This window comes from Lactuca sativa, chromosome 5 (assembly GCF_002870075.4).
Source record: "Lactuca sativa cultivar Salinas chromosome 5, Lsat_Salinas_v11, whole genome shotgun sequence".
In the NCBI taxonomy this organism is placed as follows: Eukaryota; Viridiplantae; Streptophyta; class Magnoliopsida; order Asterales; family Asteraceae; genus Lactuca; species Lactuca sativa.
In genome coordinates this window covers 216,592,128-216,605,091 of record NC_056627.2, presented here as the reverse complement: position 1 = coordinate 216,605,091, position 12,964 = coordinate 216,592,128, and positions in this window count along the sequence as shown.

Here is a 12,964-nt window from a genome sequence, read left to right as displayed (position 1 = left end):
ATATTCATCAAATGTGGAAAGTTGTGATGTCTTGGAAAAGACAAAGACCAACTAGGACAAATTTATGAAGTGTTTTGATAAAAGCTACACTAACTCTTGAATATTTGTTTGTCAAGAAATGTTTATTGACAAGAGAATCTTATAGGTCAAGGAGTCAGTGGGAGTCTTAATGGTTTGAAATGGTTCAAGAACAAATCAAATAAACCTTATCGATCATCACTAGCACATGAGTTGAGGTTTACAACTTATCGTGTTGACATTATTTTGTTTCTGTGCCAATCCAATCGAGTTAATTATGCATGTGAGTCCTATGAGTTCTCATTTGAATGCATAAAAGGCAAGGATCTTGATCAATGAAAGCTACATTGATAGGAAAAGGTGAGCTGCTTAACTACTTGGAACACATGGTGGGCAGCTGTGCTACCATAAAGGCAAGAAATCGAGATCAAGAAAGTTCGATCCATATGAGTTTGAATTTGTCGTAAACTTTGGTTTTGACAAATTTACATGGATAGGAACAAATACACCGTTTAAATCTAAGTGTCATAAGATTTCCTCCTTCATGAAAATGATTGTGAGGAAATGCTTTCACTAAGAAAGATTTTAAGAAGATAGTGATTGTAAAATTGCATTCTCGAATTAGATTATGGTTACGGTATCCCTTTCCATAACTTAAAAAATTCAATAAGCATTGTTTTTCTGAAAGTTAACCTATTTCTGAATACATGTCAAAGCTAGTGGGAGCATAACTATTATGTTTTATAATAATCATCATGATAGTGGGAGCATAAATGTTATGATTGTATGATTATTAAGGCACGTATTGCAAGTTGGCAATATTAATAATAGAAAACAAGAGTTATACCTTGCAATGTCATAAGGGTTGTAAAGTTGTTTTGCTATAATTAAGGGAGAGAATATTATGCTTCATTTCAAATCTAAAGGATTAGGTTGAGAAATGTTAATAAATTTAGTCAAGGGTACATAGTGTGTTCTTAAAATTTCGATTATGATTACGGCATTCCTCTTCACAATTCGAATTTTGAGAACATAGCAAATAAAACATTATGCGTCGTGTCCCATATGCTTCGGGTATAGGATCGATTGCAAATGCTTTAATATTTGAACATTCTAAAATTTTCCAAATGTCTAGCGCATTTAGAGGGGAAAAGGACAAGAATCGGTTTTGACTAAGACAATTAAACAACTATCAAAGGACAATCCAAAGTTCGCCGAGGATTGGTCGCTTGTGAGTAGTTGGAAGTATAGTATTGGAAGATATGGAAATGTTTCCATATTGGATGGACCATATCGACATTATTATGAATAGATAAGATTCTAATAAGAATGAGTTGTCATATGGAAATTATGGAAATGTGTCCATATTGGGAATTGAATATTAAAAATCTATGACTACATTAGAAACTTTTATGCAAAAGGATGTTCAAAGGAATGTACTTTGAGTGAGAGACATCATATCTAAGGAATTGTATTGTAACAATCTCCGATAGAGGACTTTGTAATCTCATTGGCAATAGTCTTTGTGACTTTGGTGCAGTGATATTACAAAAGGATCATTGATATTCTTTCACTTACGAAAAAAGGATTTGGAGTTGTGAAATGAGAATGATTGGGAATGTGCTTAATTTGTTCTATTTCACAAAGTAAGAACCATAGGTAAACATTGTGTGCATGCTAGGAGCATGGGACAAGTGTAATAATTCAAGTAAGAAGTTGATTACCCGAAACGACAAATAATGAGTAATCGATATGGTGATAAATAAAAGGTGTTTTATTTATACTCAAAGGTTTGAGGCCATATGGGATTAGTATTATTCTTGTGTTTCACATTTGCATGTTTTGACTTCCTGAATAATTTAATTGGTTAAGAACAGTTAAATTATTCGAACGGGCCACAGTCGTTCATATGTTGGAAGTAGGTATGAATGAAGACTGTCGTGAATTAGTGTGTGGATTGTCTAAAGAGCATTAGACATAAGAAAATGTTTGCTGCAACGTTCATGAGTGCTTATGAATACGAATTAGAGCATTGGATTAAACCCATGCTCACTTGGATCACTCCATGAATTGTATCACGAGTGATTGGTGAGAGGATAACATCTTATATTCTTGAAACCTAGATGTGTGAGTTGTATCTTGCGAATCGGTTGCACATTGATAACATGTAAATGCACTAGTAACTTGGTGTTATAAAACATATTGTTGTGTGTAATTCGGTGAGTGAGTTCAAGCAAGCATTGTATCAAAGTTTATCCGTTCCTTTTATCCAAAGTAGGATAAAAGCAATATCTTTGGGCCCCTCGATGATTTAATGATGACAAACGTAAATGCTCGGCCGGGCTAGGGCTAATTTGATTTGTTCAATTAGTCAGTCGTCATAAATCGGAAGTCGAGAAATAGTACAAAGAGAATGATTTGAAATCATATCTCATATGATATCTAGAATGGAGGAATATATGATCCCTTATCTAAAGGACACGCATATCTGATAGGATCAGAGATGACAGCGGCTTTGGAAAGCTACGATTGCAGATCAGGATCTGAAGTCATACGCATAGTAGTTATTAGACTTATCCAAGTGGGAGACTGTTGGATTAGTGTCAAAGTCCATAACTATTTTGGTATGTACTTGACCCGATGGTGCATGGTCCTTTTGGGTTGCCTTCACCAAAGCAACTTGATAGGATCAATTATGGAGAGAAAGGATTAAATATGATTTATTAATATATTATGGGAATAATATATTAAAGGAGAAATGATATTGTTTAATTAATATTAGTCAAGAATTAATTGGTGATTAGTTTTGTGGCTAAAAGAGATTAATTGAACTTAAGGGACTGGAATTGTAATTATAAGATAATTGCAATTTGGGCCATGGATTGTCTTAAATTTAGGAGTGGACGAATTCTATGGGGAAACCCATAAGGAAATCGTCCAAGGCCCTAAATAAAGGAGTCCATGGGTTGCTTAGGGCTTAAGCATCCGAATTAGGGTTTCCTTGTTAGATAACCCTAATTGCCTAACTATATATAAGACCCTTATGACCCAAAAACGTGGTGAAGACTTCTTCTAGGGTTAGAACACGTTTTGGGAGCCTCCATCCTCTCTCCTCTTCATCCTCTTGCTTATGGTGTTTGTGAACCATTAGAGGAGTGACAATTGTGACTCTAAGCTTTCTAAAGTCAATACAAGGAGATTTAGGATTGTTATTGCTACATAAAAATCAAGGTAACATCTTAAACCTATTCTCATGTTAATATGATTACTTGAATGCTAGAATTAGGGTTTATAGTTTTGGATAACTTGCATGTACAATAGAGAAACCTAGATCCAAGCATTAGGGTTTGTATGAGCACATAGGATGTTCTTAGGACCAAAACCCATCAGCAAGAGGTGGTGAAAGCAGTGGAAAGTGTATGATGGTGACTGACGTATCTCACATGAGAGGATATAATACTGATGGTGGAAATGAAGACGCCAAGGAGCGAGAGGACTTATGCTTCACAGCAAAACCTCTCAGTGTGCAGATCAGTGAACTTGATGAACTGATCAAGAAGGTACAATCTCTTTTTATTTCATTCAAAATTCCATAGAAATCATATGAAAAGGAATTAAATAACTTGAATTCAAGAATCTCAAATCTAGATAGTTGTTTAACTCAAACACGGATCACAAATTCTAACCTGACTGACCAAATAAGCAGGGTGTCATCCAAGAGTGAGGGGAGAAGGATGTCGATTGAGCAGAAGGAGTTGGAGATCATTAAGACTAGAGATGAAAACATTTATTTGCAAAGAGACAATTTAAAATTGTTAAAACAAAGGAATGTTTTTTCTTTAATCGCTAAAAGGCTTTATGCTAACATTACTCAACTGCATCTGAATTGTGAAATAGGACAGAAGATACATCGCATGATTTTACCCTTCCTTTAGTTTAAGGAAGATGAAATCGATGCTGAAGCATACAATTGTGAAAGTGTTGTATCTTCTGATGATGTGAATCCTACTTATATGTATGGTCTAGACAAAATATAATCTTTTATAAAGTCCAAAGACCATAAGGACATGCTTAAAGATCTTCTGGATGAAAATGATAAGCTGAAAGTGAAGACCGAAACTATACAAAAATTCGACTCATTGAGTGCCAACTTAAGTTCAGAAAACAAAATTGATGTTGAAAACGCATCTGAACTTAATGAGGACGATGATATGAGTGAAATCTCTGTAGAGGATGAAGTCGACTGTTCAAAATTTGTCAAGAGCGAATCTGAAAACCACAAAAACCTGATTTCTAAAAATTATGTAGAATTCGCTCGCTTGTCCAAATCTAAGTCCCCAGTCCTTAGTGAAAAAGTTGTTGTGTTTCAGAAGGTTAGAACTACTCCAAATCAGGTATATAAAGTCACAGGAGTAACCGAACATCAAACAGCTGAACTCACCGCCATGGTGAACGAAGACAATGCTGATGCCTGTGATGAGTTTTTCTAGTCAGCTCCTATAGACAATGCAGAAGAAACAGTTGGCCTGTCAGAGCGAACATCATGGAAAACCTCCTAAATTTGACGTACCAAGTACAAGTGGAACTAAAGAAATTCCTGTAGAAGAAGTCACCTCCACAAACGAAACCTCATCTATGAAGGGCGAACCGGCTACCAAGAAACTGAAACTAAAAGCTAATATCCACAGGCAACTGAAACAGGTGAAAAATCAAAAGCAGCAGAGAAACCTAAGATACAAAAAGAATCTCTCAGAGCGAAAGCAGTTTTGGCGCTCTCCAAATACTCATTTCTCTTATCCTGATAAAAATTCAAAGTCAAGGAAAAAGACTTTTGGGCCACATGAGGAACACAACCGAAAGGATAGGTTCGGTCCCGAAAGCACCAGCAACCGAAAGGATAGGTTCGGTCCCGAAAGCACCAGCAACCGAAAGGATAGGTTCGGTCCCGAAAGCACCAGCAACCAAAAGGATAGGTTCGGTCCGACCAACAACAATCAAAAATCCAACTTCGGCTCATCAGCTAACGGCTACCGAAGATCCAGGTTCAGTCCCTCTAATGACCATAAACAAAAGGGTCATTTCAAACCTCAAGTCAGGAAAAACTCCCATTCTAAATTATCACTTTCTGATTCTTCTCATTCTCAATCCTCTTCTAAACCCAATTATGTTCCTATACAAAATTCAAAATCATCAACGAACTTGAAAGGAAAATCAAAGATTTCCTCAGTCAAGGATGACGGAAAGCAGACTAATGACCATACACCAGAACCTGAAACCAAAACGACTGTAACTAACCCTAACAAAATCAAAGTGTTTACTATTAAAAGAAAAGATGAAACAACATTAATAAAAAGAACATATCTTGTTGATGTTTCTCTTACTATTCATGTTCCTGTGAAAGGTTCACGTGAACCCAAGAAACTTTGGGTTCCTAAATCTGCTTAATTTTTGTGGGTTATAAGTGACGAGCAGTTTGACAAAGAATGCTACATTGACAGTGGCTGCTGACGTCACATGACAGGAAGGAAGGAAGAGCTAAGGGAGTTTCGATCTCTTCAAAATGGTGGCAATGTCAAGTTCGGTAACAACTCCTATGGAACTATAAAGGGTTATGGAATGATAACTAATGGAGATTTCACAATAAGAAAGGTGGCGTACGTTGAAGGGTTGCAGCATAATCTCATCAGTGTATCTCAACTGGTGGGAGGTACCGGTCTCAAAGTTTCATTCGACGACGAAGGTTCAGAGATTATAGAGAAGACATCCAACAAGGTCATCCTCAAATCAGACTGAAAAGGCGAAATGTTTCCTCTAAATCTCAATCCAATCAAAGGAAATCCAACTATATGTCTTTTGTCCAAAGCTCATTCTGACAAAAGCTGGTTGTGGCACCGAAGGCTCTCACATCTCAACTTCAAAGACATCAACAAGCTTGTTATCGGAGGTCATGTTCGAGGTCTTCCCTTGCTCCAGTTTGATCGAGAACACTTGTGCGCTGCATGCGAAATGGGGAAACAAAGTCGTCAAAGTCACCCATCTATAATAAACACAAAAGTTGTTGAACCATTTGAGTTGCTTCACATCGACTTGTGTGGTCCATCATCAATCGAAAGCATTGGCGGTAGCAAGTATATTCTTGTTATTGTTGATGATTTCTCACGTTTTACATGGGTGTTCTTTCTGAAGCACAAATCTGAAGCCACTCCTAAGCTAAAGATGTTCATCAAGCAGGTTGAAGTGCAACTGATAAAACTCGTTCGAAACATTAGGAGCGACAATGGACTGCAATTCAAGAACAAAGAATTTGAAGACTTTTTGGCAGAAAAAGGAACCAGTCACAACTTCTCAGCCCCCTATACGCCTCAACAGAACGGTATTGTCGAAAGGCGAAACCGATCCTTGTGTGAGGCGGCCCGAACCATGCTAAGTTTCACTTCTCTTCCCTTATATTTCTGGGCTGATGTTATTGCTGCAGCATGCTTTACGCAGAATAGGTCTTATCTCAACAAGCGTTTCTCTCTTACTCCTTATGAGATCATCAATAACAGGAAGCCGAACGTAAAATTCTTCCATGTGTTCGGTTCACGATGTTTCATCTTCAACTCCAAAGAACATCGTAATAAATTTGACGTTAAAGCAGATGAAGGAATTTTTCTGGGATACTCTCTTACTTCAAAAGCATACCGGGTTTTAAATAAACGTTCTAGAAAGATTGAAGAAACATATTATGTGACTTTCGATGATAGCTATGTCAAGAAGCTAAAGACTACTGAACGAGCAATTGGAGAGATTTTCTCTCAAACAGGTCAAGTCACAGCCACGATTGCTAATTTGTTCGATCAGTTTGTGGACTTATTCGATGAACCTAAGAAAGCCACTCTCTCGGAAGCCAAGGCAGCAGACAACAAAATCGATCATCTGAAGCAAATTGTCGAAGATGCAGCCAAACAAATGGGTGAAGGAGAACAAGTTCCAAATGAACCTCCTCAGCACGACACTTCAGCTGAGGGGGAGAATCTATTTTCTTCAAATCAACCGAACTCACACTTTAAGGGGGAGAATTCTATTCCTGTAGCACCCGAAAGCTCAGCTACACCCGAAAGTCCTGTAGCACCTAAAAAACCAAATGATTCATCGTCTGTCGAGGGGGAGAATTCCGATATATTCTGTGATGACGATAGTCAATCTGAATTGGAAGAAATGGTGAACGCCGAATGGGATCCATCCTATGATCCAAACTATCCTCCCCTCATTAAATGGACCAGAGATCATCCTGTATCTCAGATAGTAGGTAATGTATCTGAAAAGGTCCTGACCTAATCTCAAGTGAAAGCAAAGCAATCCTCCCTATTTCCCAAAGTAGAGTTCTGCATGTATAACTCTTTCGTATCCAATGTTGAACCGAAAACAGTCAATACTGCTCTTGATCATTCTGACTGGGTTCAGGCTATGCAAGATGAACTCAATGAGTTTGAAAGAAACAAGGTATGGCGCCTCATTCCAACACCTAAAGATGCCTCTGTCGTTGGTCTCAAATGGGTATTCAGAAACAAAATGGACAAGGAGGGAAATGTGATTCGAAATAAAGCTCGTCTAGTGGTGAAAGGATACTGCCAGGAAGAAGGAATTGATTATGAAGAAACTTTTGGTCCGGTAGCAAGGCTGGAATCTGTTCGAATATTTCTTGCCTACGATGCACACAAGAACTTCGAGGTCTACCAAATGGATGTAAAATGCGCTTTTCTAAATGGAGAACTTGAAGAAACGGTTTACGTGGAGCAAACTCCTGGTTTTGTGAATGAAAAGCACCCAAATCACTGTTATATTCTAGACAAGGCAGTTTATGGTCTGAAACAAGCGCCTAGGGCATGGTATGAAACGCTAACTAAGTTCTTAAAGATGTCTAAATTCAAACAAGGTTCGGTTGACCCAACCTTCTTTCGAAATAAGGAAGGTAACCACCTTATGATAGTTCAAATCTATGTCGATGATATCATCTTTGGCTAAACGAATCCTAGCTTAACAGCTGAATTCAGAAAGCTGATGGAGACTAAATTTGAAATGAGCTCAATGGGTCCAATTAACTTTTTCCTTGGTTTAAACATTAGACAGGGACCCGAAGGCATCTTTATCAACCAGGAAGCATACACCAAGACTCTTCTTGCTAAATTCAGCATGATGGGAGACTCAAAGGTCAAAGTTCCAATGGCGTTCGGCACCAAGCTCACACCATCCTTGGAAAAACTGGCAGTCGATATAACGTTATACCGCCAAATGATTGGTTCCTTGATGTACCTCACAGCTAGCAGTCCCGATATAATGTTTTCTGTGTGTTATTGTGCTAGGTTTCAAGCGAATCCTCGTGAACCACATATGCTAGCAGTGAAAAACATTCTCCGGTATCTGAAACGAACCACCTCCCTTGGTCTATGGTATCCTTCAAACTCAGGTTTCTTTGTTCAAGCCTACTCAGATGCAGACCTTGGAGGATGTGATTTAGACAGGAAAAGCACTACAGGAGGTTGTCAATTCGTCGATGGGAAGTTGGTGAGCTGGCAATCTAAGAAACAAACATGTGTTTCATTGTCTACAGCCGAAGCAGAATACATTGCAGCCGCTTCTTGCACATCTCAAGTGATTTGGATCCAAAGTCAACTCTATGATTATGGACTCAATATGAAAAAGATCCCACTATATTGCGATTCAGAAAGTGTAATTAGGATCTGTCATAACCCAGTGCAATACTCCAAGACCAAGCATATAACACTGAGGTATCACTTTATTAACGATCATGTGGAAGATGGAAACGTCGAAATTCACTTTGTTCGAACCACTGATCAACTGGCCGATATCTTCACCAAAGCTCTTCCTGAAGCAAGTTTCAATAAAATTCTACAAGGGCTAGGTATGATGGAATCAGAGTCAGTACCAAAAATTACTTCTCCAATCTAAAAGTTAGAAGTGAAATGAACCGAACGTTCGGGTTCGTTTCACGTGTGTGCTGAAATGAACTGATCGCTCAGGTTCGGTCATATTCTCTTGTCTTCGCTTATCACTTAAAGGTAGTCTCTTTGGTTGTAAACTTTATGTATACTTTTTCTCGATTTCATCTCTCTTATTTTTCAAATTTATGTTTTTTTTTCTCAACCGAAATAGACCGAACGCTCGGGTTCGGTTCCAAATTTAATTTTTCTTTTTCTTTTTGTTTGTTTGTTTCCAAAATATATTATTTTTCTTTCTTTAAATCAAAAACTCCAAAAATATTTTTTTCTTTTGTTAGCGTTCGCTAATTTCTGTGTGGACATTTGTGGGCGAATTCTTTTATTAGTTAAGTGTCCCTAGAAGCATGCTGTTGTATGTGTCCAAAGTCTCACCTGATTCTGAATAATAGCCTTATTGACTTGATATATACAAACCTTTTCTTCCCAATTAGGCTTTTATATTTATTCTAATCATGAGCTACCTTACTCTCTTCTCACATGAGATAAGAGTTTTCTGCTTGGTCCTTATTTTAACAGCAGAGGTACTTTGGTTTCCTTACACCATCTCAAATATTTTTCTCCATCATATTTCGATCTCATACCATTAACCCTTGAGACTCTCAGAAATTACCACTGAGGTTTATGGTTACACAATTTCTGTGTTCATGATCTTAGCTTCGTGCCACTACGTGCTAAGTGAAACCCAAAATTCATTACCTTCTATGCATTGACGATGAACAATTAAACTTGCTCTAGTTTTCACTACAGAATTGACGAATTCACCCTTGAGGCTATACCTTGAAATATCTGAATTTTCTCTTTGTTTGATTCCTATGAAATTGTTAAATCCCTTAACATTTCTTCCCCTGGAATCCACTTTTAATTTTTTTTTTTGAGATTTCACCTACAAATATTTTCACCATGCCACTTAAATTCTCTTCACACCTACTTATTCAACAAACTGCATTGGTCTCACAAGTACTTCAGTCGATTTCTGTCTTATGTCAAGATCAGGAATTCTGAACTGAAGCAAAAGCCACCCAAATTAGCCTGATTAAAAGATGCCTTTCAACACTTCTCAATAAGTGCCTGATCGTAATTCAACGGGAAACCAAACAAACACTTTAAGGTCTCTCTTGACCTTGAAGGAAGAGATTCATGCCCGGGATCCATTGTTTCGTGTCTTTACTGACATCACAATTTCCCAGATATGTGTTGCTTTATTTCTTTTTCTTTTACACACTAAGCACGAAAATCTTTTTGATTTTCCACAATTCTGGTTTCATTCCTTACAAGGCATTTTTTTTCGCAATGGAATTTGGAGTAGTAAAAGTGTTGTGGCTCACAATGTTACACGTGGTTATTCTACTTTATGATGACAGCTCACACTAAAGGGATAAGTTGCTGACTCAGCCGAAAATCCAATCGGTTTGATATTTCAAACGGCGCTTGAAAGACAGGCGTGTGAAGTGGAACCGTTTTTGACATTTCAAACGGCGCCTGATGGGAAGGAGTGTGAAATAGGACAGTTCTTCTCTTTCCTGCGTAATCATTGGGGCTCCCAAATGTCACGCATCAATCACTTAAGGAAACTCTTCGTATTTCCCTTGAAGATTTGGGAACATATTTTTCTCTCTCTTCTCACCACGGTATAAAAGGTAACTTCGACCATAATTTACCTTTTTACTGCACCCAATTCTCAGAGAGTAAGAAAAGCATTATTCCTTCTACTGTTCATCATCTCTCCCAAATTCTCTTCAATGGCGGACTCATCCTCAGTTCATGCAACTTCTCACATTCTGCCGCTTCATCCTCAACAAAGCCTGATCATCAATCTCACTCCACACGTTTACGATGCCTTTATGTTTCCGATCATCGAATGTCTCAAATATTCGCCGCTAGCTCCCGCTCTCACCAAAGTTGAAGTTGTTCCAATGGAGTGTTTGTCACAAATCTTCTCCACAGCCCACTATGATAATTCTGTCGATCGAATCTTCTTCGACATTCTTGATCACAAGGCCTCCATCTACAAGCAGCGATTATGTTCGCTTTTAGGGTTTCAACCTGATGAATCTAGGGTTAATCCTGAATCCATCCCGGTGGGACGGTTATTTTCCATGTTTTATAACATGGGATACACTGAGGTTCTGACAACGGTCACCAAATTCAAGAAATCATGCTTACCTCCTCAGTGGAACGGGTTCTTCACAGTGTTGTTCAAGGGATTATCGGAACGCAGTGCCGGTTCAGACGGAGCGAGTCGTCTGTTTATAACGATTCTTTATGGGGTATACCACGACATCAACCTTGACTATTGGTCGGTTTTATGGCAGCAGCTGATTCAGAGTCTTGCATCTACATCTCGCCATTCAGAGATCTCCTACGCTCGCTTCTGGACACTGATCACAAAATGGGTGATGAACAAGTATCACGTTCCAATTGTTGCTGATTCCCCACTCTCTTCAATAGGTACTTTCCACACTATGAATATCATTGTCTCTGATTCTTCCAAGTTTCAGTTCATTGGCTCAATCCCTGAGTCGATGTTTGGAGACGTTCCAAGCGACAGCCGCATCATCAGAACCTACAAGGAGTTTCGTCGCTCTGGTCCTAGAGAGCTCACTTCTGATATGATTAAATCAATCCATGATGCTGATAGGCCCGCTCCGAGGGGAAAGAAAAATGAAAAGGGAAAAGACAAGAAGGTTGTCAAGGGAGCGAAAGGCCCTTCTCCGAAGAAACGCAAACCTACCAAGGCAGCTCAATCTCCTCCACTGAAGAAGAGGAAAACCCAACCTAGGCGAAAGCTGATACTTGCCTCCTCCTCCAGCGATTCTGAGGGAGAAAGTTCTGACTCTGACGAGTCCCCCCGTGGTAACACTCCTCCTCGATCGCCTACCCCAGAGGTACACGTTTCCACTTCACTTGTCTCTTCTCCATTAATCTCCATTTCTATTTCCATCCCCCCCATAAACTCCACTACTCAAATACCAACTACCTCTATCCCAGTACCCCCGCCCATTTTCACTGAAGCTACCACAACCACCGCTGAAGTAAGAACCAATGTATCTGATACTGGGGTTCCTACTAAAGCACCCGAACCCACTCCTACTACCGAACATACATCAGCCCCCGAACATACTTTCACAACCGAGCCTCCACCCTCACCTCCTCCCTCATCTCCTGCTCACTCCGCAGATAATGAAGAACCTTTTCTTGGTGGGGAGAACATGACATGTGATTCGGTCTATTACAGTTCGTATCAGATGCAAAGTGATGATGACGATGATGCTCCTATAACCAAGAAGCATCTCAAGGAGCTTCACGAGAAGATTGATTCTCTCATTGCTTCCTCCTCTTCTTCCTCACAGTCTACCATCTCCGAGGCTGCTATTCAGGGGTTTATTGATGCTTTTACTAAGGCTCATCAATCCTCCATCAGCTCAGCCACTGCCGCTATTGACGCCTCAACCAAGGCATGTGTTGCTGCGACCGAAAAAGTCGAAAAACTATCTGTTGACGCTTCTTCCATTTTGCAGTCGTTACAGGGAACTGCTGATTCCAACGCAGCGCAGCTTGACTCTCTTGTCAACCAAATTACCACCTCAGTTGCCTCTGAACTGCAATCGTTCGCCAGTCTTCGTCAGGCTCTCAGTGATGGCCACTCATCGTTTACGGCGACTATTGAGGAGTGCCTAACTAAGCTACAAGAAGATCTAGCTACCGAGAACTCACTCATGGACGCTCTCGCTCAAAAGACCACTGCTCTTAAGGTCAAGAATCTTTAGCTCTCCAATTCTCAAAAGAAAATTGAATCTCTTCGATCTGAACGAGAGATTGTTTCTTCATGTGTTTCGGTTGTCCATGCCGCCCTTTCCAACCTCCTTGAAGCACATGATCCAATACTTAATTACTCAGTGAGGCGTACTCTCGCAGAAAAGCTTGCTCCTGCCCTTTCTCTCCTA